Consider the following 7,314-nt stretch of genomic DNA (forward strand, 5'->3'; position numbering starts at 1 on the left):
ACTGTTCTACAAGCAATTGATCTGCAACAGGGTTAAGGGAAACAGTTCACTAGGCAATGGTGATATTTTCAGCAGGACAAGCTCCCACATTACAAAGAACTAGAGCTGCTGTGAGCTCTCGATCCATCTCTGCCACAGGCTGAACTTCAGTGTGGCCCTGGGTGACTCTCCTCATTCAAATCTTAGGGTGGAAATTTCTCATTCCTCAAATGGGGATAATAATATTTCTTGTGTTGACTCAGGAAGACATGAAGATAAAATGCATTATCACTTAGAAGGCATTTTTAGAGAGGATTATTTGGTTTATGTGGCAAGGTTTTGGAAGCAGGGAGGGGCTACAGGTGTGGCTTTCTGTGAGAAGCTGCCAGAAGCTTCTGCTGTATCCAACAGAGTCAGTGCCAGCTGGCTCCAAGACAGACCCAGCACTGGCCAAGCCCATCCACGATAGTGGTAGCACCTCTGGAATAATGTGATTAAGGAGAGAGGTAAAACATGCACAGCAGCAACTGCAGCCAAAGGGAGGAGTGAGAACATACGACAGAAACAACTCTTCAGATGCCCAGGTCAGTGAAATAAGGAGAGAAGGTGCTCCAGGCACTGAAGCAGAGGTTCTCCTGCCATCCATGGAGGTCCATGGCAAAGCAGATATCCACCTGCAGCCCATGGAAGACCCCACACCAGAGCAGGTGAATACCCAAAAAGACTGTGATCCTGTGGGAAGCCCATGCTGGAGCAGAGAATAACAAGGGTATATCATCTGAATCTTTGCCTGAGAAAATAGTACAAATACCAGGTCTGACACAGTCAGATAGAGAAGTGAAAATAGGTATAAAGAACAGTGTAATATGGTACAACAAAAGAGGAAGTCCTATGAGAGGGTTTCCACCAGAATCTGAGATGCTTTTTGTTATTTATAGTTTTCTCTCTTTCTTCAGTTACAGGTGGTGTAAGAAAAAAATTCAACCAAATAATTTAAAAATAGTGGATCAAACTCTGTTCCTGTTTATTACTAAATTTATTACAGGCTTTAGGAAATTCAGTAAAAAAAAGTATAGCCTTCTTCTAAAAGAGTAACTCAGTAGCATTTCAAACATGTTTTTTGCCTTCTATCTTTGTCTTCAGTGGGTAAAATCTCTTTTATCAGTCTTCTCAAAATTCAGTAAATAGCGCAATTCATAGAGCATAGAAGACTTTTTTATTTCTCACTGCTTCAATTTAAACTTTTCTTTTTCTTCATTTTCTACAATCAAATGGGTAAGCCAGTAGTTGAGTTTTGATTTCTTAGTGCTTTGTTTTTTTAATCTTCCTCTAAAGTCAGGGTTTACTGTAAATTAGGCCAAAATCTGACAATTACACTCTTTAGACTTGTCACTCCACTGGAGTTGATGCAGTTGCAAGGACTGTAGGCATTGCAGAAGGGTGAACTTCTGAGTTTTCATCATTTTGTAATGTTGGTCCACACTATCTTCAGAGATGGAAATTTTCCACTGAAGTTAGTGAAAAAACAGTTTGCATGAACTGAACAGAGGGTGTCACCTCTGGTTTTGCAATAGCAGAATGACACAATTCCACTAGTGCAGTAACTGTATGGGTGAAGTTTACATAAATTTATCCACAGTTGCCTTTCCACCTTCTCTGAATAGAATGCTGTCAAGCCACGTGACCTCTCATTTCTCTAATTAGGTGATGATAGAAAGTGGTTGCCCCCATAGGAAATGCTGAAAGCTGGTAAGGACTTTTCTCCAGCATTCTGAGATATCACTTGTTCTAAGGAAGAATAAAAGCAAGGAGATAGAAACAACGGTGTCTCCACTTACAGAACAGGTTTTCTTGTTAGTAACATCTCTCAACTTCACTTAGAAGCACCTGGGGAACTCTTCAGGACTTTGCAGCTTTGTACTTTCCTGATTTCACCCTTTTTTTGGGAGAGAAAGACTAGATTTAGGAAATTCACATCCACAATGACATAAATCTACCAAATAGCTGGCTTAGCACTGTATTTATAGCAATAATTAACTTACAGTATAGACTAAAAATAGCTTTTTATCTTTTGTGTCAACAACTTCGTTTCTGCTCTTCATGCAGAGAGAAGATAAAAAAATCTGGTGGCTAAGAATATTCTATATGCTTTAAGCTGTATATGTTACAAAACCACCACCTCAACCTTCAACCCAAGTGTTACAAAGAGCCTGAAGCTGGGCAACCTTGAACAAGGCCAAAGGGAGCTCTGAAGTTTCTTTCCTGTTGCCATCATATGGAGCATATGGAATCCATAAATCTGATTAGGCAATCATAATCAGCAATGAGAAAATTATCTAGATTATTAGATTTTTTCATTTGATTTTTTCCCTTTCTCAAAAAAAAAATCTAATTATTTAGTCAAGTTTATGGAACACAATTTATCCATGTATTTCTACGAGGTAGATCTTCAGAGATGTATCCCTTTCTTTTTTTTTTTTTTTTTTTCCAGATAAAATAAGGAATATGTGTGTCTTTGAGATAATTTTGCTGCAGTAGGGTAAATAAAATTCCTTCCTGGAAAAAAGCTTGGGAAAGCACTGACTCCCACAATTCAGGCAGAAACCTATCAGGTCTCCTTAAGAGCTCTTATGAACATTGTGAACATTGGTTTGTTTCCTGTGCTACCACCCAGTCAGAAGCAGCCAACAGGATTTCCAAGGATAAGGGTTGCAATCCGACCCCTTTCTGCCTCCATCAGTTTTGGATTAGTTGATTCCACAGAGTTATAATCAGTGTTGAGAATGAATAATATCAGCTTGATAGGTCTAAGTGGCAGATTCTCACTGGAATTATAAATAACTGCCACATAGAGTAACTCTTTGTAATTTTGAAAAGTACTATATGAATTAAAAGGAAAAAAAATCTCAGAATTCCATAGCCATAGAATTACTACTCTAAACTACAAAAGTAATGAGATAAATGTTGGTGTGATTATCTTGGAAGTATAGTATTATCTCTTCTAATTTCAGCAGGCATGACAAAATATGGAAGGGTATAAAATCACCTACTCTTAGAAGAAAAATTTACAGCTTTTGACACTTTCTGAAAATCAGGAAAGTTGGTCTTACTTTTGAGCCCAAGAAAAATTTCAGCAAAAACATCAAGCTACCTTTTCGAGGTGTACTGGATGAGGGGGATTACTTATCAAAACCATGGCATTGACCTGAACCTGAAGAAAACTGAGAAATGTGCAGTTCTTTGCATGTGGCAGCAACTGCAAAGGTATTAACACCTATAGCAATGTCCATGAAAAACAACTGAGAAAAAAATGCCTGCCAAACTTTTTCCTAGGATGTAAAATTCCAGGAAAATGCAGGAAGCAAGTGAAAAATGGTCCTCCTGATTTTACCAACAAAATTTCCTTCTACAGTACAAGCAAGATTTCTGTCCTAGCCAGGTTATATTGCAGCCAGCTTTTTCCTGAGACATCATGGTACACCATCCAAAATACAAACAGAAAGCAGACAACAGGCTGGGACTGTATGTGTGACACTGCTCCTAAAAGTGCTTTGCTGAATTAATCTGTCATAGAAGCCACTGAGTAAATGCTGAAGAGACAGTCCAGCTGATTCTTAAACACTTTGCCATGCCAAAAACAAGTATTAGTGCAAAAATAGTCTATGTACACAGTTATTTGCCTTTTGCTGATTTCTTCAAAGAGGAAACACTCATCTGAGAGATTCATTTAAAAAGGTCAAAATGGAAATACAAGTTAAGCTTTATTTATAGTCCACAGACTAGGAATGCTCATCCTTTTTGTAATACACTGTGAAACTGAAGGTTTATTTCCTAGTAACAGTTTCACATGTAATTTCTAAATTAAAACCTTTTTTTAAATGCAAGGTTACAGTGCTTGTACATGACTGCAGACGAATTCCAGTGGGTAGTGTGGACTCTCAGTGAATACCAGCCTTCTCAGAATTAGCAGCCCTCTCAGAATTAGCATCCAGCATGAGAGATGTCAAATCTAGAAGTCACAATAGCAATAAATATTGTCAACACTTATTTTATTATGCAAAAAGAAAAAAACAAACAAACAAACAAAAAAACCCCCTCAAAACTCTGCATCTTGTTCCAGTTTTTCACACAGGCTTTTCTTTCATATTATAACTTGTTTAATATGGGTACAGTACAAAAGAACTGCAGCCTCATACACTTTTAGGCACAGTTGTAATATTGCAGGCAGTCTTGGCTTAGTGTTTTGCTGAAGCTACTCAAGGTACCTCAAATATTTTCACACACAATTTTAATTAATGCCTTTCTGTGCCCCCACCATGTGCAAATTCAGTAAGACTACCATACAGGTAAATTAATTATCAACATCAGGAACAGTTAACTCAGATGAAAAAGCAGCACATGAAATACATGGCCACTGTAGAAGGCATAGAATGTTTCAGATCCTACAGTGCTATATGGGAAAGCTCCTACAGCATGCCAGTATTCTTTTACTTTCCTAAATAAAAACTAATTGGCTGCTTTCCCTGCCCTCCCACAAAAAAACCCCCGCAAAACAACCAAATCATTACTGGGTTAGGTCAAACATGTTTGGCCAAAGATTATATGTGAAGCAAATCTTAAGACCTTTACAGAAAAAGTAATATTACACCATTGGGTGGATATTGTCTGACTAGAAATACTTTTATCAGTTGCAATGAACGTTTCCCAGTTTTTATAATCATGCATCACTTTCTGTCAATACTTAACAGCATTTCAGTAAGGTTTTCAGCATGTTAAAATAAGATTAAGATAAAACTTAGCTAAAATGGTTACTTATTTATTTTTTTAGTATAATTTAGTATAATTTCCAGGTTTAAAGTCAAATGCATGGAGATGAGAAATGAAAGACTCAAGGCTACATTTGCCACTGTCCTCTGCAAATGCCCAAATGACAAAGTAAAGTTTCCTCAAAATATAGAATGTATCTTAACACTACTCTTGTTTCATTGTATCCTGTATGCAAATTGCTGAATTAACTGTGGGAAAGAAGAAAAAGCATGGAGGCTGATTTTGGCCTTGGTATTTTCTCTTTTTATTGAATGTTTTGATTGTAGGGCTTGGGAAAGTTTTCCATCTTCATAACTCTTTGCATTTAACAAAAGGTCCACTGAGATAAAGGCACTATATCAGTATCATATTCATTGCCTATCACACTTTGGGAAACTCAACTAAACCATCAAATATATGATTTGAGACCACTTATTCTAAAACAACATGTAATTATGAGATTTAGACAGCGCCTTTGTTTCTGTAATATGCTTTATCCTTGCTCCTTCCAGAGGTATGTTAATCTAAGGGAAAAAAAAACCCTTATCCTTTGGATTTTATTGTGTTGTAGTATGTTAGCAGAGACAAACACAACTGGCATTCCCTGCACTAGCAGCATCCCAGGCTCGAGGCTCCCACACTTCAGATGCTGAAGGGATGCTGGCAGAGAAGAGGCCATCCACTTGTCATGCCCATGGCTGCCCTGACAGCCAGACAGCCCACACAGCCATGGGCAGCACTTCCCACAGAATCACAGGATATTCTGAGCTGGAAGGGACCCACTGTTGTCCTGAAAAATTGGATTCATTACTGGGTGCACAACAAGCCATTAACTATGCACTTGAGAGAAATGTTTAGCATTTATTTCAGAGCTGTGCAAGTCTGGGTGCTTGGTGGTATTCCACAAAGCAAGCACACCAACTATCAAAACTTTCCACTATTTATACATTTTAGCAAGCAAGGGCATTCATGTCCATTGCCTTCAAGTTACACAGTTCTCTTTAATCAGTATTCCGTCTTCTGTTGGTTAAATATTATGTTGATTCTCATGCTAATTAATCTGCATTCTCAGACTTTCTCTGTGTTTCAGCCCGTGGGTTTCTTGGGTTGGTGGTCCATGAGTCGGTCACAACCTCTCCCATGCCAAAACTACCTTTCAGTCAGAGCTGATTTCGACACATTTGCCGAGTTGTCTTTGTGAGTTTCTTCCCTGCCTTGGGAGTTTTGCCAGATGTCCTTGTGGCATGTGAATTCTGCATTCTTTTTATCTGCTATCAGTGGTACATCCTTCTTTCCCAAGCTTTGTTAGCCTCCCCCTACATCTGGGATTACCAAAGCATGTGTCAAGTCCTAAACCTTAAGGCAGTTCAACCAACAAGTAATTTGTCTTTCTAACACACTTAGAGCTTGACTGTTAGCTGCCCTGTTTCACGGGTTAAATCTCCTTTCTTGTTATCAGCCTTGAAAAATATACAGAGATCAAACACCAGAGAACATCCTCTCAAAAAGTTTTACACATCCCACATTTTGTAGCACCGTGGGGATCAGCCAAGCCCAACTCCTGGGCCTGCATGGGACAACCCCAAGAGCCACACCAGGTGGCTGGGAGTGCTGTCCAAAGGCTCCTGAGGGAAAAGAGAAGGCAAGGCAAGGTTTGGGAAGGTTTGGGAAGAGAGGGGAGGAGGGGGAAGGGGAGGGGGAAGAGGAGGGGGAAGATTTGGGAAGGGAAAAGGGAAAGGAAAGGGAAGGTTCGGGAAGGCAAAAGGAAAAAGCAGGTTTGGGAAGGGGAAAGGTTTGGGGAGGGAAAAGGGAAAAAAAGGGAAAAGGAGGAAGGGAAGGGAAGGGAAGGGAAGGGAAGGGAAGGGAAGGGAAGGGAAGGGAAGGGAAGGGAAGGGAAGGGAAGGGAAGGGGAGAGGGAAGGGAAGGGGAGAGGGAAGGGGAGAGGGAAGGGAAGGGAGAGGGAAAGGGAGAGGGAAGGGAAGGGGAGAGGGAAGGGAAGGGGAGAGGGAAGGGGAGAGGGAAGGGGAGAGGGAAGGGGAGAGGGAAGGGGAGAGGGAAGGGGAGAGGGAAGGGTGGAAGGTGGGAAGGAAGGAGGGAAGGAAGGAGGGAGGGAAGGAGGAAGGGAAGGAGGAAGGGAAGGAGGAAGGGAAGGAGGAAGGGAAGAGAGTTAGGAAAAAGGGAAGAGAGAAGGGAAAAGGGAAGGGGAAAAGGGAAGGGGAAAGTAAAAAAAGGGAAGGGGAAAGGAAAAAAAAAGGGAAGGGGAAAGGAAAAAAAAGGGAAGGGGAAAGGAAAAAAAAGGGAAGGGGAAAGGAAAAAAAAGGGAAGGGGAAAGGAAAAAAAAGGGAAGGGGAAAGGAAAAAAAAGGGAAGGGGAAAGGAAAAAAAAGGGAAGGGGAAAGGAAAAAAAAGGGAAGGGGAAAGGAAAAAAAGGGAAGGGGAAAGGAAAAAAAAGGGAAGGGGAAAGGAAAAAAAAGGGAAGGGGAAAGCAAAAAAGGGAAGGGGAAAGGAAAAAAAGGAAGGGGAAAGGAAA

General features: G+C 40.3%; 1 long non-coding RNA gene across 1 annotated transcript; it reads left to right on the plus strand.

Annotated features, from left to right (window-relative positions):
• Nucleotides 1-395: 395 nt before the first annotated feature.
• On the plus strand, nucleotides 396-6,583 carry LOC139671069 (uncharacterized). The gene is made up of 3 exons (XR_011697658.1): nucleotides 396-686; nucleotides 6,245-6,447; nucleotides 6,501-6,583. It is a non-coding gene; the product is annotated as an uncharacterized lncRNA (long non-coding RNA).
• Nucleotides 6,584-7,314: the final 731 nt, after the last annotated feature.

This window comes from Pithys albifrons, chromosome 4 (genome assembly GCF_047495875.1).
Source record: "Pithys albifrons albifrons isolate INPA30051 chromosome 4, PitAlb_v1, whole genome shotgun sequence".
Lineage (NCBI taxonomy): Eukaryota > Metazoa > Chordata > Aves > Passeriformes > Thamnophilidae > Pithys > Pithys albifrons.